This window comes from Pleurodeles waltl, chromosome 3_1 (assembly GCF_031143425.1).
Source record: "Pleurodeles waltl isolate 20211129_DDA chromosome 3_1, aPleWal1.hap1.20221129, whole genome shotgun sequence".
Taxonomy (NCBI): Eukaryota; Metazoa; Chordata; class Amphibia; order Caudata; family Salamandridae; genus Pleurodeles; species Pleurodeles waltl.
The window spans coordinates 1133563174-1133580648 of record NC_090440.1 but is presented as its reverse complement, the minus strand read 5'-3'; the positions used below and the strand labels follow the sequence as shown (position 1 = coordinate 1133580648).

The window sequence follows — 17475 nt, the reverse complement described above, 5'->3', positions numbered from 1 at the left end:
TTGGGGTTAGCAGTCTAGCTGCCTCATGTCTCGTGAGCCTGTGCTCCCCTGACCCGGCGCTTATTTATTCGACCCTAATGAGACCGCGCCAAAGGTACACCTAAGGCAAGCCCATCTGCGCCTGTCTGCGCCCATCCGTGCCCATCTGTGCCCGACCAGGTCCGGGGGCCGGTGATTATGCCCCTCATCAGTCAATTCCTGATCGAGTTACTTACTCTTCCCAAACCCTACACGCATTAGCAGGCAGTTCATGTCTGCATAAGATGACACTAGATGTCTCCACAGAATGGAGCTGCAAGCAGTGTAACTGGGCGCTTCAGAGTCCAAATGAGGTGAGGGCTTTTGGTACGTGTCTACCTTTGGTAGCAAAAAAACAAACTAAGGGCGGGTCTTCTACCAGACACACACTAGTTTGTGCTCTAATAAATGCCTGCTCTTTAATTAAGCATAAAATGGAAATTGCAGATTTAATTGGGCAGCACAAACTTGATTGCCTTTTTATTACAGAAACCTGGGCAAAAATGACTCTAATCCAGACTTTATAGAAGCCACATCAGGGGAATATGTACACTACAGAGTAGATAGAGCTGTGGGTAGGGGAGGAGGCTTAGCTGCCATTTGTAGGTGACATCGTATATGTCAATGGAATGAATTATCCCTCTATCCAAGACATGTGAAGGAATGTATTTTAAAATATGGCAAAAGAGATCTTTACTATTTGAAGGACTTTTGGTTTATTGGTCACCTGGCCCCTGTGTTAATTGTTTACAGCATTGGCCAAATTTACTAGAACCCCTAACCATGTCATCTAAAGCTATTATATTAGGGGATTTTAATCTTCATTTTGATGACATTCAGAATCCCCATATTGAAGAGCTGCTAAGTTTTATGGCAGCGTTAAACTGGGAAATGAAAGTCACATCAGCTACCCATGTAGCTGGCCATTTACTGGATGGGATTTTTACTCGCTCTGGAGATCAGTTACAATTGACTAATACCCCGCTTAGCTGGACAGATCATTTTCTTCTTACCTTTAGTTTTACTGAGGTTCAACTATGCCAGCAACCTTGTTTTAAGGGAAAATTGGTCAGACACTGGAACAGCATTAAGAAGGAACAGTTAGGACCTGCTTTGAAGGCAGGCTGGGCCGCTATTAAAAATCTATCTCTGTCAGATATAGATAGTTTTAACCAGGGAATTGGTATTGCCATGGATCAACTGGCCCCACTTAAGTCCTCTGCTTCACGTGCAATGAAAAAACAAAGTCATCCCTGATTCACTAAGGATTTTAAGATGCTTCAAAGGAAATACCGCCAACAAGAATGGCAATGGAAGCTAAATCCCAACCTGGCTGAGGATAATCTTAGAGACGTTCTTAAAACTTATAAAGAGGCGAGTACTAAAGCCAAATCTGAATATTTCAGTCAGAAAATTAAAGAGGCATATAATGCCCCCAGAGCACTTTTCAAGGTAGTTAGTACCCTGACAACACCCACTCCTCCTTTGGAGCTAGAAAACTCTCAAGAGTTTTGTAACAAGGTGGCAGCTTTTTTCGAAAATAAAATTCTACAAATATACTCCAGTTTTAAGTCTTCTGAAGAGATGGATGGTCTATTTGATGCTGTTGATAACAGCTTAGATACAGGCCGTCCCCTGCTAACAAACTTTCAACCCATACCTCCTGAGAAAATTAAAAAACTTATGTTAGAAATCAAATCAGGCTCCTCTAGTGATCCTTGTCCTTCCCATGTCTTACAACTGGTCCCGGATTTGGTTTCAATAGCTTTAGCCCCACTTTTTCATGAGGTCTACCCTCCTGCTTGGAAGTTCGCAACGGTGATTCCATTAAAAAAGAAACCGGATGGAGCAAGACAAGAGCTGAGTAATTTACAATCCATTTCTTTACTCCCATTTCAGGCCAAGATCTTTGAGAAACATATTAAGAAGGAGCTAGCCAATTTCCTAATTGCCTCAGGAGGATTAGATCCCTCCCAACATGGCTTTAGGCAGACACACAGAGCTGAATCAGTGCTCATCACCACTTCTGACAGGATTCGCAGAATGGTGAATGAGGGACATGGAGCCATATTAGTCCTGCTGGACCTATCTGCGGCTTTTGATACTATCTCGCCTCAGATTATGCAGGGACGTTGCTTTAAGAACTTTTAAATCTTTACTGAAAGACAGATCGATCATGGTGAGCTGTGGGGACTTTAAATCCTCAGCATTTCACTTACCATGTGGTGTACTCCAGAGCTCCTCACTCAGCCCCACGCTTTTTAATTTGTATGTCGCACCCTTAGCTAGACTAATTCGTACCTTTGGCTTTATGCCTACTTCCTATGCGGATGATACACAATTGATTAACCCAGTTTCTAAGATCTGGGAGGAAGTGGCAGACCGCTTTAATAACTGTATGGGAGAAGTCAACAGGTGGAAGGGCTTAAACTGGCTTAAATTAAATAGCGATAAGACTTAAATCCTGTGTTTTGCATCTGCTAAAGAATTGTGGAACCCATGCTGGTGGCCGATAGAGTGAGGAGTTCCTCCACCTCCTATTGTCGCCACTAGAAATCTGGGTGTCATTTTTGACAATAGTCTGTCTTTTAAGCTGCATGTTAATCATGTTGTTAATAATAGTTTTTGGCTCCTGAAAATGCTGAAAAAGACTCTCCCTTATTTACAAAGGGAACGGAAAGTTACAGTCATTCTAGCACTGGTTATGTCAAAATTGGACTATTGTAATGCCTTAATGCTTAAACTGGACAAGGCATCACTTAAGAAGCTTCAGTTAATTCAGAACACAGCTGCCCGTTTCATATTTAATCTTCTGTGTTCGGCTTCTACCAGTGGCAGCCAGAAACAATTGCTTTGGCTTCTGGTGGCAAAAAAAATTAGGTTTAAAACCCTATGTTTGACCTATAAGGCCATACAGGGAAGTGGATCTGAATACTTATCTTCTAGGCTATGCTGGTATAGGCCTAACCGGCAACTTAGATCCACAGGAGCCTTTCTGATTCAGGTCACTCGTACCCACAAAGCAAGATCGGGTGACAAGGCATTTACAGTGGAAGCCAGCCAAATGCTGGAATTCACTCCCTCTGTGTATAAGGAAGGAACAAAAGTCCATGGCCTTCAGGAGGCTAGGTAAAACTTGGCTTTTCCCGGGTTAATTCTGCTGTCACTTGCTCCTCCCTTCTGAGCGATTCGATGCTTCGGCCGGAATGCACTTTATAAATCCCAAATACAAATACAAATACAGATTGTGCTGTTGCTAATATTTTAGCATACTGTAGAAATTGTTCCAAGCCCAGCCCAAATGAGCCAATGATGTCATCCTGGCTGATAAACTGCCCATCCAAATACAAGTATCACAAAAAGTTTGCAGCCACAGTCTTTCTATTTTTTATAGACATTGATTCTGCAATCCTGGTGAATTGTGTTTAAATCCCACAGTGGCATTGCTCTCAGGCCTTTCTTAAGGCATAGGCTACCGTCCACGTTCATACCCCGCATATACGCCGCACCAAAAAAGGCGCATCTTCCTGCCACTGTGTGTCACCCATGAGCAGCGCAAATAGCAACTGTTCTCCATAAGTGCCTCTTAGAAGTTTTTTCTCCCAGTTATCTTCACCATCCAGCCAATGAACCGCATGTTGTAAGTGCGACACCAGATAGTAAAGTTCCAGATTGGAATCCCACCCACTCTCACATCTGTTTAAGCATAGCAAGGCTTGCTTTCTCTTATTGGGCCAGAGAGTCTCCAATATCAGTCCGTCCAGTTGTATGAAATATCATCTGGGATATTATAGAATGCATTTTGTAGCCCATACAGACATCTAGGAAGCACCACCATTCTAACAATAGCAGTCCTACCCTATAACGATTGGGGAAGCTCTTTCCAGAATCGGATGGATGCCTTAAACCCCTCTAGCACTCTTCCCATATTAAGTTCATAAAACCTGCTTTCTGTGTGGGTCAGTCTTATCCCCAAATACCTAATTCCCTTCGTACCCCAGGAAACCCAACCTCTGAAAAGGAGTCCACTTGCTTCTCAACCAGGGAGCCCAGTGGAACCAGATGTAACTTCAGAGGATTCACCCTCAACCCTGATCCTTCCCCAGAAAGCTGCACAGCATTCAAAAGAATAAGAACTGAGTATTCAGGGCTATGCACAAATATCATGGAGTTGTCTGCCTAGAGGGGAACCACATGTGTGGTGTCCTCCACCTGGATCCATCAGGGTGCTAGTACCCGGTGCAGTAGCACCGCCATGGGCTCTATGGCGATGGCAAATAATAGAGGCAACAGGGGGCTCCCCTGTCACGACCATCTAGGCAGCTGGATTCTATCTCACACTAGGGTGATCGTGTGCACTTGGGCGATTGGGTCCCTATACAATAACTTGACCCACTCAATGCATTGTGGTCAAAGTCCCAACATCTTCATTGTAAGCCATAAGTATTCCTATTGCACCATGTCAAAGGCCTGCTCAGTGGCAAGCAGGGCTAGGGCATGAGGGTCCTGCGCTTGGCGCGAAGCGTGATGAACATGGACCGGCCGGTGCAAATTATACACAGTACTGCGGTGCTGTATAAAGCCACACTGGTTGGTGTGAACGAGCTCTAATATGTGTGGCAACAATCAGGCTGCCAATACACCACCCAGTATTTTTGCGTCTACATTTATAAGTGAGAGTGGCCTATAGGACGAGGTGTCAAGTGGATCCTTGTCTAGTTTTGGTACTAGCACTATTAGCACCACCCACATCGAAGCAGACAGGCAACTTCCCTTTCACACCTACAGATAGACCTCCAGCAGCCTGTCTGCGAGGATGGCTGCATACTTTTGATAAAAGTCTGCTGGTATTTCATCACTCCTGGCATTTTTGTGGTTGTTATGCAATGTCTGCTGCCAATTATTTCCTCCTAGGTTATGAGCTATCCCAGCAAAGCATGCACCTTGTCCCCCAACCTGGCAAGTTCTAGATCTGCCAAAAGAGCTGCTCCATAGTCACTCGTCACTTCATAACAGTTTGCATAGAATCTGCTTAGGTGTGTCTTGAACATCTTGATAGTTACTTATGTGTGGGCTTTTTTCCCCATGGCGTCTTTCTGTAAAGTAACCGGTTCGCTGAGAAGCCTAGCTAACATGGCTCCAGTGGTGTCAACTTCTACATAGAGTCTCTGGCAGTATACTGTGTATACATGTTTTTCCAGTCCATGCCAGTCATCTAAAAGTTCTCTAATGGCTTGTTGTCTTTCCACCATTTTTTGTGGTTCTGGAGGAGTAGTCTCTTCTAAGGTGCTCAGTTTCTCCTCCTGACAACTAATATCTCGCTCTAGCTGTGTCCCGACCCTATCTGTAGTTGTAATGCAGGCTCCTTGCACCACTACCTTCATTGCCTCCCAGTCAAAAGCCCTCGCACTAGAGCTTCCCCGTTTTTTATCAAAATAATGTTAAAGTTCATTCCTGAGCACTGCCTCGAAGGGAGGGTCAGTCAAGGCCTCCCTTCTGAGATGCAACAATGGGACTGCCAGGCATCTACACCCCTTTTCCAAGGCCATGAGTACAGGGGAATGGTCTGATATATATCTAGCCAGGTAGGAACATCTGTCTTGCAGGTTTTGCTCATAGATATTCTTAAATCCTTAATTCAGATAAAATTCACCCGTAGTCACTCTACCAGGAGTAGAAGACAGGATAATTCCTAACAAGCTATCCAAACTAGATTTCATCAGGGAAGCACGTGAGGGTTTGGTATCTGCCTATACAGGATTAATGCAACTTTAGCAAAGCTACAGCAATACTACTGGTTGCCTTGTTTGTATTAACACACTAGAGACTATGTTAGAAAAAGTTACATTTGTCAACAGGTCAAACCATTTACTTTTAAGAGACCCTTGCACGCTTTGAGCGATGTATTTGGAGAATAACAGCCTAATAAATTCTGTAAACCAATATAAGTATATTAGAAGCTAATGATTTATGTTCTCAATTTTTATGGGTTGCGCCTCAGAGAAAGGCATGTGCTTCAACAGTCATAAAGGATTTGAAGTGTCTGGTAGTGATGGAAACAGTACATTCAATTTATGAAGGTAATAGTCTTGTGTTTTCCTCCAAAGTTTACATGGATACTCTGACTGCTCTGGGAGTTTGTATGTAATTCAGCAATCCGTTTTATGCTGAGTCTATTTGATTAGTTGAGTGTGCTAACAATCAGATTAAATAAGCCTTAACTGCCAGGGTACTGAAAAATTATGTCTTAACCGGTACCATAATCTGTATGTGTTCCTATGTAAACACCTGGCCTAGATAATTTTGGATTGGTGGTGGATGAAGAAACATTTGACCTGGAATAAATGTTTGAATGTCTTACAGTGTATTCTGGCGGGCAGAGACAAGCTGTCTAATGTGAACTATTCTGAATCCGCCACCGGTGAAGAGAAGGTTGTAATTGCTGCTGATCTCTAAAGTAGGGGACCTAGTTTGTGAAAAGATCCAAGACAAGCAAGCTTTAACCATCTTACAGACCCCCCATTACAGTCCTTGGGGTAAAAGGTAAACAAACTGCCATCCTGCCTCCTTTGTCTAGTTCAAGAAGGAACAGACAGATGTTCATCAACCACATGAAGAAGGAGTATGTGACTGATTATCTACATCCGACCATCACAGACACCAAGATGAAATCAGAGTAGAACCTCCCAGCCTCTCTCTACTCTTAATGAAACTCCCCTTGAAGAGAGCTGTAACATCACCATCTTGAGTTCTCAACAGGGATATTTGAGCATACTGCATCTCCAACTTTATACATAGTAATTAATTTTACAGATGAATCAGGTGCTGCTATCACTACAGTTGCAAATGATACACACAACTCCATGATTTATTATGAGATTCCACCTGAGTCAACATCAATTCAAATGATGTATTTTTGAGAAACAACTATTCATGAGACTAGGTTGTGTTTTATCAGTGACTCTCACCACATCCATCCCCATGCACCATGAACTACTGTACAATGGTTCTTATTCAATATTCACCAATGTTACTTTTTGCAGGTTGAAACATGGCCAACTCTTCAATTTCTAAAGTAATACAGTGCTGTGGAAGAACCTCGTATCCACTCCTCGACAAGTAATCAGATAGGTCCCTTGACCTAGTAACCATATGATGGGCATGCGTTTTGATGAAATTGCCATATTGGTTGCTGTGTTACTACAATAGGATGTCCCTTTGACTTCTGCAGCAGAAATATATAACTTGCAGACAGTCAGAACTGCTTTGGAAATTCAGAGGCTGTTACAAATGCAATACCCGACTCACAATGCTGATTTGTACATACAACCCTTAATTCCTCCACAACAGCTGGTATTGTGCATCTTTTTAAGAACAATGGATCTTGTCCGGTGACTGGATTTAATATCATTTTCTCACTGATACCGATATTTTTTCATTCTTTTTTCTCCAGTCTATTTAGAGGACTGGCGACCATTCTACTGCTCATTGGCTATGGTATTTTCATTGAAATCATTGACTTGGAATACACATATCCAGCTGAACAGAAATGCAGATAGGCTCTAGCACATTTTCTGGGACATGCATGACTTTCCAACTTAACGAAGACTGGATGCTGTCTTTTCATAACTTAGATGCTACAGAAGAGGAACCTGTGTTCTAGTGCATAAACTGTTCTGGTGAAATCATTTTGAATCTACATCTAGACCAACCCCCAGTGGCTTTCCTAGATGTGGAAATTCTTCTGTAACTGTTGCAATCACACCAGAGACAATGCCAAGCAATGCATCTGATCTGCTCTGTCCCTATTTCAAGATGCTTCTTATGAAGGATCAATTTCACCAACATCACTCTTTGACAAGTTGCCGAATGGTTGGCATGAGTCACTGATGGTATTTGAGCCTCCAAATGAAGTTCTTTTGCTATCACTGAGTTATTTTGAATACCAACCCTTTGCTAGTCCATCTAATGTGTGAGATAACAGCAACAAGTACACATTGACTGGTTTTCTCCACAACATACATATGCTGCATGTAAAAGTGATAACATTGACATGTTGTTAGAAATTGGGTCTTTGGTTGGCAGTCAGGCTACCTCCTGTCCAAGCAAGGACCTTCACTCTAGACAGGGTAAGTCACTCACAATACAAATTATCCTGTGCCCACCCTCTGGTAGCTTGGCACTGAGCAGTCAGGCTTAACTCAGAAGGCAATGTGCAAAGTTTTGTGCAATAAATCATGCAAAAACACAGTATCACCCCACAAAAATACACCTCATAGTGTTTAGAAAAAAATATAATATTTATATGGTTAAATGCAGGTCAAAACAATTAAGATTTGTACACATTGAGATATCACTTTAAAAAAAAGATGAAAAGAGTCTTTAGTTTTTAAAAAGCAACAAGTGTCTCTTGCAAGCACAAAGTACCTGGTCTGTGTTAAAATTCTCCGCAAGTGACCGCAACGGAGGAGATGTGTGGAAAATGGGGAGGTGTGCGTTGGTTTCTCCAGGAGCACAGATACGATGCGTCAATAATTTTCCATGCAGGGAAGGCTTTGCATCGATTTCTGGTGTGCTGACTTGGATCCTCTTTAGGTAGCGGGGTATTCTGATGCCCCGGGGACGATGCGGAGCAATCCTGGGCGAGCAGGATGAAGTCACAGGAGCTGCGTCAATACTGTGGATGATGCGTAGAAATTTCTGTCTGATTCTTCTCACAGGAAGTCAGGCTGCATCGTTCCAGCCCGGCTATGCATCGATCCAGTGGGCCATGCGTCAAAGTTCCGGTTACAACGCTGGTGCTGCGTTGATCTCCTCTCTGAGAGCCAGGCTGCATTATTCCGGTTCGGCGTGATTTTCTCACCGCAATGCAAGATGTGCATCATTTCTGACAGGCTCTGCGTTGAATTTTCACCCCACAAGGAGTTCTTTGCAGGATGGAGTCTTTTTGGTCCTGAGACTTCAAGGAACAGAAGGCACGCTCTATCCAAGCCCTTGGAGAGCACTTCTCAGCAGAGCCAGAGGGCGCAAGGCAGCAGGGCTACAGCAGGGCAGCAGTCTTTTGCAAAAAAGCAGTCAGGTGATTCCTTTGGGCAGGCAGGCAGTTCCTCTTGGCAGGTTCCAGGTTCTGGTTCAGAGTTTCTTCACCAGTGGTATATTGTCCAGAAGTGTCTGAGTTGGTAGGGTCTGAGGCCATGTTTAAATACCCAAACGTGCCTTTGAAGTGGGGGAGACTTCAAGGAGTGGCTTAGAAGTGCACAAGGTCCCCATTCAGTTCCATCCTGTCTGCCAGGTTCCCAGGAGGTGGTTTGGCAGTCCATTGTGTGAGGGTAGGCCACTGTCCTTTCAAATGTAAGTGTGAGACCCTCCACCCTCCCAGCCCAGGAAGACCCATTCACTACGTAGATGTGTGCAGGTGTGACTGAGCATCCTGTGTTTGGGGATTTCTGACTGAAATGTACAAGGGAGCTGTCAACTAACCTAGACAGACATGGATTGTGAGGCACAGAAGGATTTAAGTGCAGAGAAATGCTCACTTTCTAAAAGTGGCATTTCTAAAATAGTAATTTTAAATCCAACTTCACCAGTCACTAGGATTTTGTATTACCATTCTGACCATACTACATATGACCTTGTTACTCCTTTCAGATCAGAATCTACCACTCAAACTGTATATGAGGGTAGCCCTAATGTTAGGCTATGAAAGGAGCAGGCCTCACAGCAGTGTGAAAGAAATTTAGGAGTTCTACACTACCAGGACATACAAACTACACAGGTATTTGTCCTGCTTTTTATCTATATAGCATCCTGCCCTAAGGGTTACCTAGGGACTACATTAGGGGTGACTTATATGTAGAAAATGGGGAGTTTAAGACTTAGTAAGCATTTTTAAATGCCAAGTCGAAGTGGCAGTGAAACTGCACACACAGGCCTTGGAATGGAGGCCTGAGGCATGGTTAAAGGGCTACTGATGTGGGTGGCACAATCAGTGCTTCAGGCCCGCTAGTAGCATTTAATCTACAGGCCCTAGGCACATGTAGTGCACTTTACTGGGGATTGACAAGTAGATTAAATAAGCCAATTGGGTATGGACCAACATCACCATGTTTTAAGGGAGAGAGCATATGCACATTAGCACTGGTTAGCAGTGGTAAAGTGTGCAGAGACCTAAAACCAGCAACAACAGTGTCCAAAAAGTACAGGGAGGCAGGTAAAAACTTAAGGACGACCACTGTAAGGCTGTCAGTCCTAACACAACCTCCGACGAGGACTGACATAACTTGTGATTAAACCAGAAACATGCAGAGGATTGTAAATTCACCACAGAGACTGTCCTGAAGGAGAAACATTTTAAATGATTTTTAAAATGTTTTGCTTTTTCCCTTTAAAGCCACATTATTTTTAATTGGCATATTCAGTATCATGCCTGATCTGTTCAATAGCCAACACATTCATTCCTCTTAACAAACATAAGACTTTTATGATAATGCCTTTTATAGTACCTTTCATATTTTATAAAATGTATTGTTTTCTTTGCTTGAAGCATGCAAGGCTTAAGAAAATATTCATTCATATCTCATAGCATTATTTCTTGCAATTTTATATAGTTATATATATATTACGCAGGCTACCTCTACATATATTTATTTTATGGTAGGAAGCAATTTTATGAAATCATATTAGATGTAGAATTATATATCTTACTATAAGAAACTGGGTTACTGGCTGAGGGGGGTGAAACCGTACTCAACCAGCAACCCCAGTCCTTGTCAGGGTGAGGCACAAGCAAACCCCAAATTAGCCTGTGCTCAACCCTCTGGCACCTTGACACAGAGCAATCAGTCTTAACTTAGAGACAATGTGTTCAGTATTTTTGCAGTCCTTCAAATAGCGATGAAGTAAAAAAAAAGCAATTTAGAAAAAGAAAGTAAATTGTAATACATCAAGACCAAAAAACAACAACAATCCAATCCGTAGAACTAGGGATGTGCAACTGTAAAGATTTAAGTGAAAATCACACCAAAAAGCCCAAAGCGCCAAGTGTGAACAAGTTCAGGCCGACCATGATGGAGCCCTGGAAAGCAGGACCCATTTAGGTCCACTGAAGAAGAGTACCTTAAATCCTGGTTGCAGAGAGGTGTTTGGTCCCTCATCGAGGATGCGTAGCACAGCTGAGCTGATACATCTGTTCCAAAGATCTGTGAAGCGAGGTCCTGCATCATCAGCAAGAATCAGCAAGAATCCCATAGATGATGGCTTGCAGTGCGCAATCCCACATCGAAGATCCATTGCACAGTCGAGGCAATGTGTCAGTTCCAAAGTTCTGCAGTGTTGCGGTGCAAGGTCCTATGTCGTTGCCAAGGATCCTGTGGATGAGGGCTTTCAATGCAAAGTCCAGCATCAAGGATGTGCCATGCAGCCAAGGCGATGTGTCAGTTCCAAAGAGCTGCAAGGCTGCTACGTGAAGCCCACGCAGCAAAGGCGATGCATCCGTTCTGCTTGGAGTTTTGCCACGCAGCACAAGGGGTGTGTTGGTTATGCTGAATCTACAGATGGGTCAGCAGAGCACCTCCAGGCCCACTCCTAAGGGTCTAAGACTTGGTACTGTAGGGCTCACAGATAGCAGAGTCCGGGTGCTTGGTTTGAGGTTTTTGGAGCCTTCTGTCCCTGGGGCTCTAGTCAGGAGGCCAGCAGTCTTGAGCGATTGCCAGTGGCTGAGATTAATTTAAGCAATTCATCCATCACCTTGTTGTTTTTGTATATGGTCTCAAAGGAGGCTCAAGCCATGCTGTCTGAAGCTATTGCTGATTGGAGAGATGCAGCTATGTTTGCCAGATGCTGTGTGCCAGATATGACTGACTCGCTTGGTGGGGACATCTGGCTTTTCTGGGGACATCCAGGCCTCAATCATGGACATGCCCTTTGATTGGTCCCAATTCTTCAGAGACAAGGCATACTCAGCGTTGGAGCATTTCAAGGACAGCAGGGCTACTGCCAGATCCTTGGGCCCTTTTCTCACCAACCAGTGTCTGCCTTTGACTTCTCTTGTGTCTATGGAAGGGGTTTCCAGTTGCTTCTCTAACTTCCCAGCCACCATGGCCAACAGACTTATAGGTTTTTGTGTGGCTTAGGATGTGACACCCACAGGCCTTGTGGGTCAGATAGCCAGTTGTTGGGCCAGCTCACAACCCGCCAATAGCCATAGCCGGCAAGCTCCTTTAGTTCGCCCTCCGACCATCATGGGCACCAAGTGGGAAGCAAGATATGTCATTCCCTACACCACTGGATGTCAAGAAAAATCGACTGCTTGGTTTTCCACATTGTCCAAAGGGGCTATTCTCTCCCGTTTGTAGCTACCCCTCCACCAATGCCATCTACTTGCGACAAGCTGACAGAGGACCACTTATTATTCCAACTAGAAGTGCATGCTGTCTTGGCCAAGAGAGCCATAGAGAGGATGCCAGCATCAGAAGTAGGTCGTGGTTGTCAGTCCCACTACTTTCTGGTGCCTAAAAAGGACAGAGGCTCTTGACCTATCTTAGACTTGTGTCCTCTCAAATTCTTCCTGAAAAATGAGACTTCTACATTCCAACCCTGCCTGCCCACAGATGTTACCTGCATTACATGGTGGGCTACAAGCACTTTCAGCTTGCTGTGCTCTCTTTTGGCCCTGCCAGCACCCCTCAGGTGTTCACCAAGGTGATGGTGGCAGTGGCAGTTCATCTGCGGAGATAAGGGGGTCCTGTTTTCCCTTATCTCAACAACTAGTTGTTGAAGGCAGGCTCACCCTAGGCAGTCAATTTCCACCTCCAGACTATGGTGTACCTTCTGCACTTGCTGGGGTTCACTATCATTGTGCCAAAATCACCTTAGATCCCTTCTCAGACACTCCCCTTCATCAAAGCTGTTCTGGACACTTTACAGTTTTGGACTTATCTTCCTTAGCAGCCAGCCTAGAATATTCAGGATGTTATACCAATTTTTCAGCCTCTATTCTGGATTCTGGTGAGACTAACTCTGAGGCTCCTAGGCCACATGGCCTCCTGCATCCTGTTTGTGACACTTGCCTGTTGGCATATGTGGGCTCTGCAGTGTAACCTGAAGTTCCAGAGGTCGCAGCTTCAAGGGAACCTCTCAGACATACTCCAGATATTGGATGGCACTGCAAGAGATCTGCAGTGGCGGCTGAGGAATTGCGATTGGTTTAGCGCCAGGCCCTCTCCCTTTCCCATCCACTGCTAACAGTAGTGACAGACGCCTAACTCTTGGGCTGCGGTGGTCATCTGGGAGAGGTGGAGATCAGAGGACTCAAGTCTCTGATGGAATCTGGACTCCACATCAACTTTTTGGAGTTCCAAGCAATCCGGTTGGCATTGAAAGCCTTTCTAACCCCCCCCTAAAGGGAAGGTTTGTGCAGTTTTTCATTGACAACACCACTGACATGTGGTAGTGCAACAAACAGGGTGGAGTGGGGTCGTAGTCCCTCTGTCAAGAAGCCCTGAGCCTTTGGGCATGGCTGTTCCCTGGTTGTTCAACACCTAATGGGCTCTCTGTATGCCAGAGTGGATGAACTCAGCTGAAGACGCTTAGTGGATCACAAGTGGCACCTCCAACGAAAGGTGGTGCAGGCTCTTTTTCAGTAGTGGGAAGAGCCTTGGTTAGATGTGTTTGCCACTGCTGGGAATGGACAATGTCAGCAGTTCTGTGCTTTGGAGTTTTCAAGGTGACTCTCACTCAAAGATGCTTTTCAACTCTAGTTGAGCTCTGGCATCCTGTACCTTCTCACCAATACCACTCTTGCCCAGAGTTTTCAAGAAGATCAGCAACGACTGGGCCCAATTCAACCTTGTGGCTCCAGACTGGGCTCAGATCCTCAGATACCAAGTTGTTGATCATGTCTTTCTGTCCTCTGATCAGGCTACCCCTTCAGGAAGATCTCCTGTTGCAGAAACAGGTAAGGGGTCTCCACCCGAACCTGACAAACTCGGCCTTCATGCATGGCAAGTGAGTGGTGACAATTAACAGCTTTTGACCTTCCATCTGAAGTCTGCAATGTTATTTGGCAGCTTGGCATCCTTCCACCAAGACAGTGTACACCAGCTGTTGGAGCCATGCTAGGGCATGGAATACAGACAAGATCCTTTATATGTACCACCTTTCCGAGTTTTTTGTTTATCCTTATCCTGGTCCAGCAGGGACTCTGCATTAGGCATGTTGAAGGTTTCTTGTTCTGCTGTCTCCACTTTTCTGCAGCTGTCAGTTAAGCCTTCTCTTTTCAAGGCCCCTATTGTAAATAGGTTCCTTAAACGTCTTCTGCACATGTTTTCTCCAGCTCCCTTTGTTATGTCTCAATGGGACCTCAATTTAGTTCTTGCTTTTCTGATGTGTGCTCTGAAATTAAATCTGCCCAGAGGGTTAGTAAACTGCAGGCGCTATCATCTCCGCCTACGTACATTACTTTTTAGCCAGACAAACTGGTCCTTCGGACTCAAGCATTTTGCTGAAGGTAGTCGCACCATTCCAATTAGGCCAGTCCATCACCTTGCTTACTGTTTATACTTGCCCTCATCTCTGTAAGGAAGAGGAGCAACTCCACAAGCTGGACCTAAAAAGAGTGTTATAATTCTTCCTTGACCACACACAACCGTTCTGGGTGCACAATCAACTGTTCTTGGCATTTTACAGAGCCCAGAAAGGGAAGGCGGTGCAGAAATTAACCATCTCCTGATGGATTATGCTCTGCATTAAGATCTGCTACGCATGGGCCAAGAAGCAGCCTCCAGAGCGCTTGCGTGTTTTTTACACCAGAGCAAAGGCTGCATTGCCATGCAGAGTTCCTGTCCTGGACATCTGTGAGGCAGCAATATGGGCGTCATTGCACACATTCACAAAAGAACAAACTGCATGGACAGTGAGGTCCATCGGGATGGTAATTTTGTCTGTGTGCTCCTGCACAACTTTCTACTTTAAGTTAGGCTTGCAGACCCATCTCCGGGGAGGTGTTGCTTTAATATCTATTCTCATGTAAGGAATCTGTGGCTAGAAGTCTCAATCAAATGACCAGGTTACTTACTTTCGGTAACGCCTTAATTGTTATAGACTCTATCTAGCTTCAGATTCTTTACCGACCTAGCTATCCTCTCCACTCTGTGAAGGGATTTTCAGGTACAGGGCTATTCCTTTTTCAGGGCCCTATTTTCACACACCTGTGATCAGTGTGGAAAGTCGTGGAAAGTCGCAAAAATAAACTGACGTCAGTGCGCTGGTGTGACACCTATTGTAGGCACCATGGATGTTGACGCTGATGATGCCACACAGAACCAAGTGATGTCACCTACCAGAGCACAGGAGTACTGCTCACAACAAATGTTCCAAATCCAGTCTGAAGTGTGGGGATTATTCTAAGATAAGGAATCTGCAGCTAGATGGAGATTCTACAAGATAAGATGTGACCAAAGTTAAGTAACTTGTTCTTTTGTTAGTTCAGTTTGTATGTATGGTATAGGTTTGTTTCCAATCACCACAGCATCTCTGGATCCCTATTTAGGGACTATTACTAGTCTAAAAGCATTTACTCCAATTCAACTATGTATTGGGTGGAGAACTTGGGGGGCTACAGTAACCTGCCATTTATCTTTAAGAGTTGGTGCATTGAACTAAGTTCACCAGTATCATCCTTATGCTGAAGTGTGAAAACAAACTGGTTGGCCTAAGTCTTAGTTTACACAATACACCTTCAAATTCTTGTGTTAATGATATATGCTGTACAAAAACCTTTCATGTTTGCTTTAATAGACAATGATGTTGTTCCATCTAGAGGAAGAATCTAGATCACATACAGTGTAAGAATGATAACCGACTTACCTCTTACTTCCTTAATGGCATTGTTGTCAAAGTGGGGAGGGCATGAGTATTGTATTTTTAAGTATGTTTAAAAGCTGTTGTTTTTAATAAATGTCTCTGACAGCAGTGTTACAATCTGATGTACTAAGGTTAAATTATTCTTCATGTTGAAATGTATGTGCTATTTTTGAATTCTGAAGAGACTTTCTCCTATTTTTACATGATGTTTATTGCACAATTTACAATCCAAACATTTTCATGTCTTGGCTTGTGCAGTGACTCCTACAGCCATGCCAGACCCTTAGCTCCTGATAAGATATACCGAGGGCTCCTGATGACTTATACACAACCCAGTGCTCCCTTTACCTGCCCCTTTTCGAAAAAAGTAAGGGACATATTTATACTTGTTTTGCGCCAAATTTGGGTCATTTTTTAATGCAAGCCCCACCCGACTAGCGTAATTTTGTTTACACTAGCCTACACTTTGCACCGGCTTGCACCATTCCATAAATATGGTGCCCGGCTGGGGCTCAGAAATGGGGCAAGCTGATGCTAAACTTTTTGGTGCAAAACTGCGCTAGTGCAGTTTCGCACCAAAAAGTATAAATAAGGGCCCAGTTCCAGATATTCCACAGGTTTGTTGGAATAGTGTTGATTTTTTTTGGAGCAATACTATGCATCAGTAATAAGGAATGTTTCTTCTGTGCGAGCAAATGATGTATGACTCATTTTCACATTTACACGTTTTGCTGGAATTTGTGGATGTTTGCCAGAGTAAGTGAAGCCCCACATGCTTCATACGACCAGATAACAATAGGGCAATCTCGCCTGTGGGAAACGTCAAAATCAGAATTCGGGTATTCATAAAAGGCATTCAGCCATTACTCAAGAACGAGTTCCCCTTACTCTGAACACATTTTTCAGTTTCTTTCCATTCTGAATGCATGGTGTTCTGGTTTGACTAGTTTTAAAGGTCAGTAATTAGTTTTCTTGTGTTTTTAAGATGCCAAGTCTGTACTGTATTTTAGAGGTTCTCAAATACGTGTTGCGAGAGTAAGCATAATATGTTGAAAGAATTGAGGTAAGGCTAAAAACAGCTGCACGGAGGTATATAAAAGAAGAAAATCAAAGGAAATGACAAATAACTACTAATAAATATTTCTTTTGTTAAAGACTGTTGTAGAAATTACCCTTAAAGATGTGTAACATAGCAGTAGAGCAGGAGATTCTTCTGTGTCATCGCTATAAATCAAATCCAATACAGTAAGTCATTAGTAAACAGACAAGACTTAATCTGATGTTTTAAGATTACTATCTTTGAATAGGTTAAAAGTTTGAAGGTGTTCAGTAACAACATTGGCGCATTGCCAGCATAATGAAGTGCATCACATGTAGCTGAACACATAATAATTACAGCTTTCTGATTTCAGGTCACTATTTACAGGGATGTGTGATTCACAAGTCTTTTTTCTCAGTCTCTCTGGATTCGAGGGTGGAACTTTCAGTAGGGTCGACAGTGGGCTAATACCGGAGTGCTGCTGCAAGTTTTTTTACAAGGGATGGACTCGCAGCCAGTCGCAGCTCGTAGGTGTTAAAGGTGGCGGGGTGGGGCGG

The 17475-nt window shown here is 43.8% G+C and overlaps 1 protein-coding gene across 1 annotated transcript in view; it reads left to right on the top strand.

The window, feature by feature from the left end:
• LOC138283324 (uncharacterized) overlaps nucleotides 1-17475 on the top strand; it is a 106256-nt gene that overhangs the window by 55990 nt on the left and 32791 nt on the right. The window lies entirely within an intron of this gene.